Genomic DNA, 13,149 nt, shown 5'->3' on the forward strand with positions numbered 1-13,149 from the left:
AGCTTTTACAAATTTCTCCATATTGGGAATTTTGCTATTATCTTTAATTTGACGTTTCTCGTTTGTTTACCTTTTTGTATCGTGAGTGTATGTTAAATTCCGCGACCAAAAAAAATAAATTTCGCGTTTAAATTAAATAATTTCAGTGCGCGAGTGTTATTTTTATGAAAGAAGACCAACGTGGCTCTTCTTTGCCAAATAAATAGTTTAGGTTGCGGTGCCTGAAGTGGCTGAGGAAAAAACAATTACTCCTTATGGTCCCCAGGCGGCCGGGCTTGGAATATAAAAAAAACTACAAGTTTGGAGCATTGGTGGACTGCTAATAGAGTCCAACAGTTACCGGAAGCCTCAGGAATGATGATAAGAGGTAATAAATGTGAAAATTTTAATTAAGAATGTTTATAGTGAAGGTGGGCAATTTGCATTTGGTTGTTGTACTTTTGCGTGTTTGATTACCCAACAGAAAAAATGTGCACTTATATAAGTGATTTCGCTATTTATGCCCAAACTAATTTAAATTAATTTCTTGTTCTTTTAGCTTTTTTTCAGTGCGGAAACTAGGAGACTTAGGAGGCGAGGTGTTGGGACCCTGGAATGTTGAGTTTACGGGAAGTATACATACATAAATTACACGCTGCTTATAAGAACTTCTTACTTTAGGGTACTTTTCTTTTGTCTTTTTCAGGTGAATTTCGGTGACACTCTTGAGAGCGGCCTCCGGCTTTATGCCCTTTTATACCATCTAATATCCCTCGAGCGGGACAAGGTACGCCCAACGCGGGGAACACCCACCCCTGACAACTACCACCGCGCTAAATGCCATTAGCACCCAGATAAATTGCGGTTTAAATCAATACCCCCACCATAGAACAGTACTCGTAGCGTGGACCTATCAAAAGCTTTTGATACGGTCAACCATGGCTCGTTACTGCAAGACCTGGAAGGGTTTACCCTTCCCCCATGTCTTAAAAGGTGGACCGCAAATTATCTGGGTGGTCGGCAGGCATCGGTGCAATTTAGAAACGAAACATCAAAACCAAGGAGAATTAAACGAGGGGTGCCACAGGGTGCTGTCCTATACCCACTTTTGTTTAATTTCTACATATCTAAGCTACCTTCACCACCGGAAGGAGTCACAATCGTTTCCTACGCCGATGACTGCACAATAATGGCCACAGGCCCATGCCCAAAGATCGATGCGCTATGCAATAAAATAAACGGCTATCTCCCTGATCTCTCCAGTTTTTTCGCCTCGCGAAACCTAGCATTATCACCGACTAAATCTTCCGCGACCTTATTTACAACATGGACGTCCCAAATGTCGACCATTTTGAACATCCACGTCGATGGCACTACGCTACCGACTGTCCTACACCCCAAAATCTTGGGTGTGACGTTTGATCAGGATCTACATTTTGGTGAGCACGCAGCCGCAATTGTTCCGAGAATTCAGAGCCGGAACAAAATCCTCAAATCCCTAGCTGGCAGTACCTGGGGAAAAGATAAAGAAACGCTCATGACTACATACAAAGCAATTAGCCAGCCGATTACGTGCTACGCGTCACCCATATGGTCGCCAAGCCTAAAAATTACCCATTGGAAGAAACTACAGGCCTGCCAAATAACTGCTCTCACAATCGCCACGGGCTGTCTTCTTATGTCCCCTGAACATCATCTGCATAATGAGGCGAGAATACTCCCCATCAGGGAGAGAAATGAGATGCTGACCAAACAGTTCCTGTTGAATACCCAGAAACCTGGGCATCCCAACAGACATCTGATTGATGAACCAGCACCGCCTAGGGGCTTAAGGAGTCATCTCCGTAAGCATTTTGAGGAAATACGGCACCTGAAACCCCAGCCGTTTGAAGTGAAAAAACACAAGCAGGTCCTTGGTGAACTCCATAAACAGGCGTCGGACCTTTATGCCGAAGAGGAACGCATACTCCCCAGGGAAACGCGTGTCACTCTTGCTCAACTTCGTTCTGGATACTGTAACAGGTTAAACTCTTACCTATCCAGAATCAACCCCGACATACAAAATGTATGCCCCGCTTGCAATATGTCCCCACATGACACCAACCATCTCTTTAATTGTAATGTGGAACCAACGTCTCTAACACCGCTTTCCTTATGGTCCACCCCTGTTGAAACGGCAAGTTTCCTTGGACTCCCGTTAGAGGATATTGATGACAATTTGTGATCGGTCGCGGCTATTAGGTGGAGCGAGCATTGCTACAACAACAACAACAACCGACCAAATACTCGCCGACCCTATTAACACCTTGTACGGGGCAATTGGCGGAAATGTTGGAAATCCACGTCGAGCCACTACGCTACCGACTGTCCCGCACCCAAAAAAATTGCATTGAAGTTCAATAATAAACTACGTTTTGGTGTGCGTGTAGCACCAAGACTTGAGAGTCGTAACATAATCGTCAAGTTCATCGGTGGCAGCGGTTGGGGCAAGACACATAAATGCTCATATCCACTTATAAAGCAATTGATCACGCGATTTTGAGCTTCGCGGCTTCGATATGGTCGCTGAACTTAAAATAAACAGACTGGAGAAAACTGCAGGCTTGTCGAAACACCACGTTCAGAACTGCCACGGAATGTCTTCTTATGTCACCAGAACATCATCTACACAGTGATGCGAGAATGCTCCCCATAAAGGAGGTACTAAGAATGCTGAACAGTTTCTGTTGAATACCTTTAAGTCTGGGCATCACGAGAGACATCTTATTGAAGAGCCCCTTCCTCCTAGGATCTTAAGGACTCGTCGCCGTAAGCTCTATGAAGAAATTCGGCTCTCAAGAAATCAACCGTTTGAACAATAAAATAATTAAAAAAAAATGTTTAAGTTAAACGGTTTTGAAAGCAATACTTACTTACTTACTTAATTAATTGGAGCTTAACCGTTTAAACGGTTATGGCCGTCCAACAAGGCGCGCCAGTCGCTCCTTCGCTCCGCCAACCGGCGCCAATTCGTCACACCAAGGGAGTTTAAATCGTTTTCCACCTGGTCCTTACAGCGGAGTGGGGGCCGCCCTCTACTTCTGCTTCCATAGGCGGGTTCCGATAGAAACACTTTCTTGGCCGGAGCATCATCTTTCATTCGCATAACATGGCCTAGCCAGCGCAGCCGCTGCGTTTTAATTCGCTGGACTATGTTGATGTCTGCGTATAGCTCGTACAGCTCATCATTAAATCTTCTTCGGTACTCGCCAACGCGTAGAGGTCCATAAATCTTTCGAAGAACTTTTCTCTCGAACACTCCCAAAGCCGCTTCATCTGCTGTTGTCATGGTCCATGCTTCTGCCCCATATAGCAGGACGGGTACGATAAGTGACTTGTAGAGTATGATTTTCGTTCGCCGAGAGAGGACTTTACTTTTCAATTGCCTACCTAGTCCAAAGTAGCATTTATTGGCAAGATTGATTCTTCACTGGATTTCAGTGCTGATGTTGTTGCTAGTGTTGATGCTGGTTCCGAAATAAACGAAGTCTTTTACTATTTCGAAATTATGACTGCCAACAGTAGCGTGGTTGCCAAGGCGCATATGCGCTGACTCTTTGCTCGATGACAGCAGGTACTTCCTTTTGTCCTCATTCACCATCAAACCCATCTTTACCGCTTCTTTTTCCAGTTTGGAGTAAGCAGAGCTAACAGCGCGGGTGTTTAGGCCGATGATATCAATGTCATCAGCATATGCCAGTAATTGCACGCTTTTGTAGTATATTGTTCCAGTGCGGTTAAGTTCTGCAGCTAGTATAATTTTCTCCAGCATCAAATTAAAGAAATCGCACGATAGGGGGTCACCCTGTCTGAAACCTCGTTTAGTTTCGAACGGCTCGGAGAGGTCCTTCCCAATTCTGACAAAGCTGATGGTGTTGCTCAACGTCATTTTGCACAGCCGTATAAGTTTTGCGGGGAAACCAAATTCAGACATAGCGGCATATAGGCAGCTCCTTTTCGTGCTGTCGAAAGCGGCTTTAAAGTCGACGAAGAGGTGATGTGTGTCGATTCTTTTTTCACGGGTTTTTTCCAAGATTTGGCGCATTGTGAAAATCTGGTCGATGGTAGATTTACAAGGTCTGAAGCCGCACTGATAAGGTCCAATCAGCCGGTTCATGGTGGGCTTCAATCTTTCGCACAATACACTTGAAAGGACCTTATATGCGATATTGAGAAGGCTGTTTCCACGATAGTTGGTGCATTTTGCAGTATCCCTCTTCTTGTAGACTGGGCAAAGACCACTTAGATTCCCACTGTCGGGCATGCACTCGTCCGCCCATATTTTGCTAAGAAGCTGCTGCATTAGCCTTACCAACTCCTCGCCGCCGTACTTGAATAGCTCCGCAGGCAATCCATCAGCGTCCACGGCCTTGTTGTTTTTCAATCTGGTTATTGCTATTCTAACTTCGCCATAATCGGGCGGGGGGACAAATATTCCATCATCATCGATTGCGGGATCGGGTTCTTCATCTCTGCGCGGTGAATTGCTGCCTCCATTTAGGAGATCAGAGAAGTGTTCCCTCCATAATCTAAGCACTCTCTGGACATCAGTTACAAGGCCGCCATTTTCGTTCCTACAGGAGTTTGCCCCGGTCTTAAAACCTTCCGTCTGTCGCCGTATTTTTTGGTAAAATTTTCGGGCGTTATTCCTGGTGGCTAGCAGCTCAAGCTCCTCGAACTCACGCCTTTCTGCTTCCGCTTTTTTCTTCCTGAAAAGACGTCTCGCTTCCCTTTTCAACTCACGATAGCGTTCACACACTCCTCTTGTCGCGCTCGCTTTTAACGTAGCCCTGTAGGTAGCGTCTTTTCTTTCGGTTGCAACGCGGCATTTTTCATCGTACCAGTTGTTTTTTCGTTGCCGCCGGTAACCAATTTTATCCTCGGCGGCAGTACGAAGTACAAGGCGTATGGAAAATAATCAAGAGAAGCAATCAGCTGTTGGGATAACAACACCTGGTACCAAGGCGAATTCAGTAGACCCCCTAACCCACTGGCGTATTACTTCTTCTTGATAATTTTCCATACAAAGCCTTGTACAACAATATGTCAGTTAATCGAAATCAATGAAAATTTTCTTTTGACTTGACATTCTTCTGCACGGCGAATTGGTTGAATTCGCTTTGCCACCTGGTATGGATTCGCCTTGACCTGGTACTGAATTCGCTTTTGAAATGTTAAAAACCATAAAAAAAGTGGCAGACCGTCAAATTTGACAGCTATTAATATAGCTTCCAGGGATGGGAACTGTGTGTAAATTGACTTTTGTTACTTATACGACATTAGTAAATGTGTCAAGGTAGTTTTAAGCGCCATTAATAACGATTATGATTAATAACTCTGAAATTTTGAATGTAGCCTTTTCTTTCATCCAAATTATATAAAAGAAATTGTTAAATGTACCAGCTCAACGAATATAATGCCAACATTCATTCATAAATGTTATATGCTGATGAATATATTTACATAAACAGAATTTATAACAAAAAAGTAGTAAAGAATATAGAAAACAAAAACAATCGTGTCCCTCGCCTCAATCGCCTCACATCGTAGAGATCAGTACATTGACAATATAGCTTTTTGAACTTTACAGAATCGTTATGTTCAAGGTAATTCGCATATGTATATATGTACATAAGTACCACCATTGTATATTTTTATTTCTATGACAGTGTAGCCCTACATACACATATGTAGGTACATTAGAACGTTTGGCAAGTTCCAATATAACCATTCCCTCGTATACTTCATATTGTGGAGAGTTTAGTTATTTTAAATTATCTAATGAATTAAACTATGTATATGGTTGTATTTCAGTTGGCCTCTGTACGTTATTTCATATACCCAGTTGTATAAAATGCACTGATCCCAACATACTAAACATTTAATCCAATCCGAACTCGATCCTGACCGACAGTAGTATGAAGAATTGAAGATCCGGCTCTTGCCATAGAGTTTGACGAGAAATTAAGACCACGTCCACAGATCCCTTAATCTACAATAAATCTTCAATAGATAATCTACGCGTTTACATATGTTCCATCCCTGTGAACTAGATCATTTTCTGTCAAATTTTCACGTTTCTCTTTTATTTTGTGTTTCCAATTAAAGTAAGGCGAATTCAGTACTGTATGTACAGTATGGATTCGCCTTGAATTAAAGATTACACTCTAGAGGTGGAACCAAGGCGAATTCAGTAGAGGTGGTGTTAACCCAACAGCTGATTGCTTCTTCTTGATAATTTTCCATACATATCCTTGTACAACAATATGTCAGTTAATCGAAATCAATGAAAATTTTCTTTTGACTTGACATTCTTCTGCACGGCGAATTGGTTGAATTCGCTTTGCCATCACCTGGTATGGATTCGCCTTGGGTGGAACTTTACCTTTGAAAAAAAAAACTCTGAACACTAGAAGCAAGGCGAATCTATACTAGGTGGTGGCAAAGCGAATTCAATCAATTCGCCGTGCGGAGGAATGTCAAGTCAAATGAAAATTTTCATTGATTTCGATTAACTGGCATGTTGTAGTACAAGGCGCTGTATGGAAAATTATCAGGAAGAAGCAATCAGCTGATGGAATAACACCATCTGTAATGAATTCGCCTTGACTAGAAGTGTGATTATAAGCTGTCAAATCTGTCGGCTGAGAATTTTGTTTACGCTGTTGACGTTTTTTATTTTAATTTATGTTCTCATATAGAGATGAAACCATGTCTAGGTGGAAAATAGTATCGGCATATCTACCATTTGTTCATAACTAGCGATTATCAAAGGAAAATATTTATATGGCATATCTAGTTATTTACTTACCGATTAGAAGTCAAGATAGTCCAAAAATAGTTATATTTGTGGTATTTCTAGCTAGCGCAATAAAATTATTTTTTGATACCTATTTTACTTCTAACGGGATTATCTTTATTTTCGTACTTAAGTCCTAGTCATTAATTCGATAACTGGATTTCCCATATAAATTTCTGCCTCAGATAATCGGTTATTATGAACAAATTTTATGGATTCCGATCTTTTTTCATAGAAAAAATACCACCTCTAGAGTGTAATCTCTAATTAGAACAACGAAATAAAACGGAAATGTGAAAATTTTACAGATAATAATCTAGCTCCTATGCGTAGATTATCTATTTATTGTAGACTAGCAGAGTACCCGACGTCGTTCGGGTATAAATGAAAGCAGTACTATGTAGACTAATATATTAGACTAATCCCAACCCCCATTTGTATGGGAGATGCCACGCCCCTTTTTCGCTGTCTCCAATTTTTCCGAGGGGGTCGGGATTAGTCTTATATACCTCCTCACCTAATTTCAGTCGTCTAGCTTTAATACTTTCAGATATATTGACAACGAAAAATTCCAGTTGTATGGGAGGTGCCACGCCCCCTTTTTCGTTATACCCAGTTTTTCTGGAGGGGGTAGGGATTGGTCTCATATAACCACTCACCTAATTTCAGTCGTCTAGCCTTAATACTTTCAAATATATTGGCTACGAAAAATTCCAGTTGTATGGGAGGTGCCACGCCCCCTTGTCGAAAACTTTTTTTATATAGCCTACCATAGATTGACGCACTCAGGGTATGTCATGGCAAAATTTCGTTCGATTCCATTCTGCGGTTTAGGCTGCAAGTCCAAACATACATACAGACATACCTACTTTCATAAATATATAGTAGAATTATTGCATATATAAACGTGGTCTTGATTGCTGTGCCAGGGAAAATTTGTGTAGGAGTTTTTATTTTTATTCAAACTTTATTTTAAATGAAGTTTTTTTCCTTCTTTGGTGTCGCTTCATCCTTTGAAATAATTTTAAAATAAATCGGTCCATAGCAATACATTTTTCTCAAGCAACTAAAATTTGTTATAAAATTGCGCAATTTCAACGCCCAATAAGCTATCAAATATGTCCGTCGGCCATATTTTTAATGCTTTTTTGACGTATCAATTTTATTTTGTGCTTCTTTCTAGGGATGACTCCCTAGAGATGGTTCTAGATCTGGAAGAATCAAAAGCTGTAAAATTTTTGATTAATACCGATAATCGAAAGAAAAACTTGTATGGATAATCAAGGTATTTAATTATCGATTAGGAGCTATGTATGGAAACGAAGATAATCGCGTTGAATGTAAACTTTATGTAGGAATATTCATTACATTATTAATTGTCGATGGCTTGCTGATCATACCTAATTTTTAGAATAATAGAATCCCTCATGCCTACCACTTTTATTGCCGATCTAAACTGCCCACTCTGTGATAGGGTGTTTTAATAACGCACGGCTGGGTATGAAATGTCTAACTCCACTGAAACTTGTGATTACCGCACGTTTTATTTAATTTTATTGAGGTTTTAAATATGAAGGCATATAAACAAATACGTATATAAATATACTAATTAATTAATTCATTTATGATATTTTCCGCCTTCGTAGTATGTTTTTATGAAAAATTTTTATTATGCAGACTTTTGTGAAAGGTGTTTGATGAGCATATTCTTCTCAGCTTCATTATTATTATTTTTATTTGGAAAGCCTGGCGCATGGTTCAACTATATACAGGTTGGCTCATCTGTAAAGCAACAAAATATGTCTGTTCCAATTGTCAAAATCTGTGTATTGGTGTTGGTGCGAATGGTATGGAATGGAAACATAAAACTTAGCAGTTTTTGTATGTGTAAGTAAAATGTTGCCAATGTGTTGGTTTCATTTTGAGTTTGCCATCTCCTTTTGACAATCCCTTCAACCATGCAATGACATAAATAAAATCAGCTGATGAGATGAGCCAACCTGTACATAATTGAACCATGGCCTGGCGTATGCAACCTTCGACTTGCATGTACTCACACGTGAAACTATAGTTATTAGGGTGGGTCGATTTGTATGGACGAAATGAGTTGATTTGAAGATGAGTTTTCACAGAGAGCTTTTCATGGCAGAAATACATTTGGAGTGCTTGCTAAATACTGCGGAGGGGCTACCACGATTAGAAAAGCTTTCTGCTAATTGAAAACCCTTATTTCTAAAATATTTTATGTTCATTTGCTGGGGCGTGAACCCAGGATCATCGGTGTAGTAGGCGGAGCACGCTACCATCACACCACGGCGGCTGACCATTACCATTATTAAACAAGTAAGGAAGGTTAAGTTCGGGTGTAACCGAACATTACATACTCAGTTGAGAGCTATGGTGACAACATAAGGGAAAATAACCATGTAGGAAAATGAACCGAGGGAAACCCTGGAATGTGTTTGTATGACATGTGTATCAAATGAAAGGCATTAAAGAGTATTTTATGAGGGAGTGGGCCATAGTTCTATAGGTGGACGCCATATAGCCATAAAGGTGGATCAGGGTTGACTCTAGAATGCGTTTGTACAATATGGGTATCAAATGAAAGGTGTTAATGAGTATTTTAAAAGGGAGTAATCCTTAGTTCCATAGGTGGACGCCGTTTCGAGATATCGCCATAAAGGTGGACCAGGGGTGACCCTAGAATTTGTTTGTACAATATGGGTATCAAAAGAAAGGAGTTAATGAGTATTTTAAAAGGGAGTGATGCTTAATTCCACAGGTGGACGCCGTTTCGAGATATCGCCATAAAGGTGGACCAGGTGTGACCCTAGAATTTGTTTGTACGATATGGGCATCAAATTAAAGGTATTAATGAGGGTTTTAAAAGGGAGTAGTGGTAGTTGTATAGGTGGTCGCCTTTTCGAGATATCGCCATAAAGGTGGGCCAGGGGTGACTCTAGAATGCGTTAGTACGATATGGGTATCAAATGAAAGGTGTTATTGAGTATTTTAAAAGGGAGTAATCCTTAGTTCCATAGGTGGACGCCGTTTCTAGATATCGCCATAAAGGTGGACCAGGGGTGAACCTAGAATTTGTTTGTACAATATGGGTATCAAAAGAAAGGTGTTAATGAGTATTTTAAATGGGAGTAATCCTTAGTTCCATAGGTGGACGCCGTTTCGAGATATCGCCATAAAGGTGGACCAGGGGTGACCCTAGAATTTGTTTGTACAATATGGGCATCAAACGAAAGGTGTTAATGAGGATTTTAAAAGGGAGTGGGCCTTAGTTCTATAGGTGGACGCCGTTTCGAAATATCGCCATAAAGGTGGACCAGGGGTGACTCTAGAATGTGTTTGTATGATATGGGTATCAAATTAAAGGTATTAATTAGGGTTTTAAAAGGGAATGGTGGTTGTTGTATAGGTGGTCGCATTTTCGAGATATCGCCATAAAGGTGGACCAGGGGTGACCCTAGAATTTGCTTGTACAATATGGGTATCAAAAGAAAGGTGTTAATGAGTATTTTAAAAGGGAGTAATCCTTAGTTCCATAGGTGGACGCCGTTTCGAGATATCGCCATAAAGGTGGAGCAGGGGTGACCCTAGAATTTGTTTGTACAATATGGGTATCAAAAGAAAGCTGTTAATGAGTATGTTAAAAGGGAGTAATCCTTAGTTCCATAGGTGGACGCCGTTTCGAGATACCACCATAAAGGTGGACCAGGGGTGACTCTAGAATGTGTTTGTACGATATGGGTATCAAATTAAAGGTATTAATGAGAGTTTTAAAAGGGAGTGGTGGTAGTTGTATATGTGAAGGCGTTTTCCAGATATCGACCAAAATGTGGACCAGAGTGACCCAGAACATCATCTGTTGGATACCGCTATTTTATTTATATATGTAATACCTGCCAAGATTTTAAGGGTTTTTTATTTCGCCCTGCAGAACTTTTTCATTTTCTTCTACTTAATATGGTAGGTGTCACAACCATTTTATAAAGTTTTTTCTAAAGTTATATTTCGCGTCAATAAACCAATCCAATTACCTCACCATGTTTCATCCCTTTTTTCGTATTTGGTATAGAATTATGGCATTTTTTTCATTTTTCGTAATTTTCGATATCGAAAAAGTGGGCGTGGTCATTGTCGGATTTCGTTCATTTTTCATACCAAGATAAAGTGAGTTCAAGTAAGTACGTGAACTAAGTTCATTAAAGATATGTCGATTTTTGCTCAAGTTATCGTGTTAACGGCCATGCGGAAGGACAGACGGACGACTATGTATAAAAACTGGGCGTGGCATCAACCGATTTTGCCCGTTTTGACAGAAAACAGTTAACGTCATAAAATCTATGCCCCTACCACATTTCAAAAGGATTGGTTAATTTTTGTTCGACTTATGGCGTTAAAAGTATCCTAGACAAATTAAATAAAGAAGGACGGAGCCATGCCCATTTTGAAATTTTCTTTTATTTTTGTATTTTGTTGCACCATATAATTACTGGAGTTGAATGTTGACATAATTTACTTATATACTGTAAAGATATTAAATTTTTTGTAAAAATTTTACTTTAAAATTTTTTTTTTTTTTAAAGTGGCCGTGGTCCTTCTCCGATTTTGCTAATTTTTATTAAGCGTACATATAGTAATAGGAGTAACGTTCCTGCCAAATTGCATCATGATATCTTCAACGACTGACAAATTACAGCTTGCAAAAGTTTTAAATTACCTTCTTTTAAAAGTGGGCGGTGTCACGCCCATTGTCCAAAATTTTACTAATCATCTACCAAGTTTCGTCGCTTTGTCTGTCTTTGGTAATGAATTATCGCACATTTTCGGTTTTTCGAAATTTTCGATATCGAAAAAGTGGGCGTGGTTATAGTCCGATATCGTTCATTTTAAATAGCGATCTGAGATGAGTGCTCAGGAACCTACATACCAAATTTCATCAAGATACCTCAAAATTTAATTAAGTTATCGTGTTAACGGACGGACGGACGGACGGACGGACATGGCTCAATCAAATTTTTTTTCGATCCTGATTATTTTGATATATGGAAGTCTATATCTATCTCGATTCCTTTATATATGTACAACAAAAAATGAAAATTTTTTTTTAGGTCGTGCAAAAAATTACTAAAAATCAAAGTAGAAAAAAAGGCAAAAAAATTATCGCAGGCTCGATAATAATTTTTTTGGGTATGCATAGTGGAACTTTTTTCCTGAGCCCAATTCCTATCGGAAAATCGATGGCGCGATATCAGTTAATAAATCGACCCAGTCTAATAGTTAGATATATATATATATATATATATATATAGCTCCAACTAAATTAAAAACCTATTTTATTTTGACTATGACTATGCGCCATTGAATATATGTGGCTTTCTGAGTCAAATAACTTTTTTTAATAATGGTAATGGTCAGCCGCCGTGGTGTGATGGTAGCGTGCTCCGCCTACTACACCGATGATCCTGGGTTCACGCCTCGGCAAATGAACATCAAATATTTTAGAAACAAGGTTTTTCAATTAGCAGAAAGCTTTTCTAAGCGTGGTTGCCCCTCCGCAGTATTTAGCAAGCACTCCAAATGTATTTCTGCCATGAAAAGCTCTCAGTGAAAACTCATCTGCCTTGCAGATGCCGTCCGGAGTGGGCATAAAACAGGTAGGTCCCGTCGCACCAATTTGTACGAAAAATTAAAAGGAGTACGACGCAAATTGGAAGAGAAGCTCGGCCTAAAATCTCTTCGGAGGTTATCGCGCCTTACATTTATTTATTTTTTAATGGTCAGAACTGGGCTACGTTAAGAAAACGTCATGTAAAAATAATTATACACGTATGTACGGGGCGTTCCACGCCAATTTATCATGAACTTTGCATAACGGATTTCGCTGAAACTTTGACAACATTTTTAATGCTTCGAAGGTTTCCATGATGATCTATTCTTATTTCGTGTGATGCTTTTATATCCTGGTAAAGGCTTAAAAGCTTACCAACTAGTAAGTTTTTAGCTTGGTTTTGCCTGGAAATCATTTAAATACGACTTTGGGCCAAACCATCATCGTTAATTGGCCTTTCAAAAGCCAAAAGCGTGGTATCCACATAATAAGAAAATGCGCTAAAAATTTTTTTTTCACTGCGTAAAAGCGTCAATAATGCCAGAAAAGGTTATAACCTTGAAAGTGTTTTTATCATACTAGAACTAGCTCTAGAGTGTATTCTCTAAGTGGAAGCACGAAATAAAAGAGAAACGTGAAACCTTGACATCTTATAACATGGCGGAACCCATGGTTCAACTAAATGGCTGGCTCATCTCTACAG

Source organism: Eurosta solidaginis, chromosome 3 (genome assembly GCF_040869045.1).
Source record: "Eurosta solidaginis isolate ZX-2024a chromosome 3, ASM4086904v1, whole genome shotgun sequence".
Classification (NCBI taxonomy): Eukaryota; Metazoa; Arthropoda; class Insecta; order Diptera; family Tephritidae; genus Eurosta; species Eurosta solidaginis.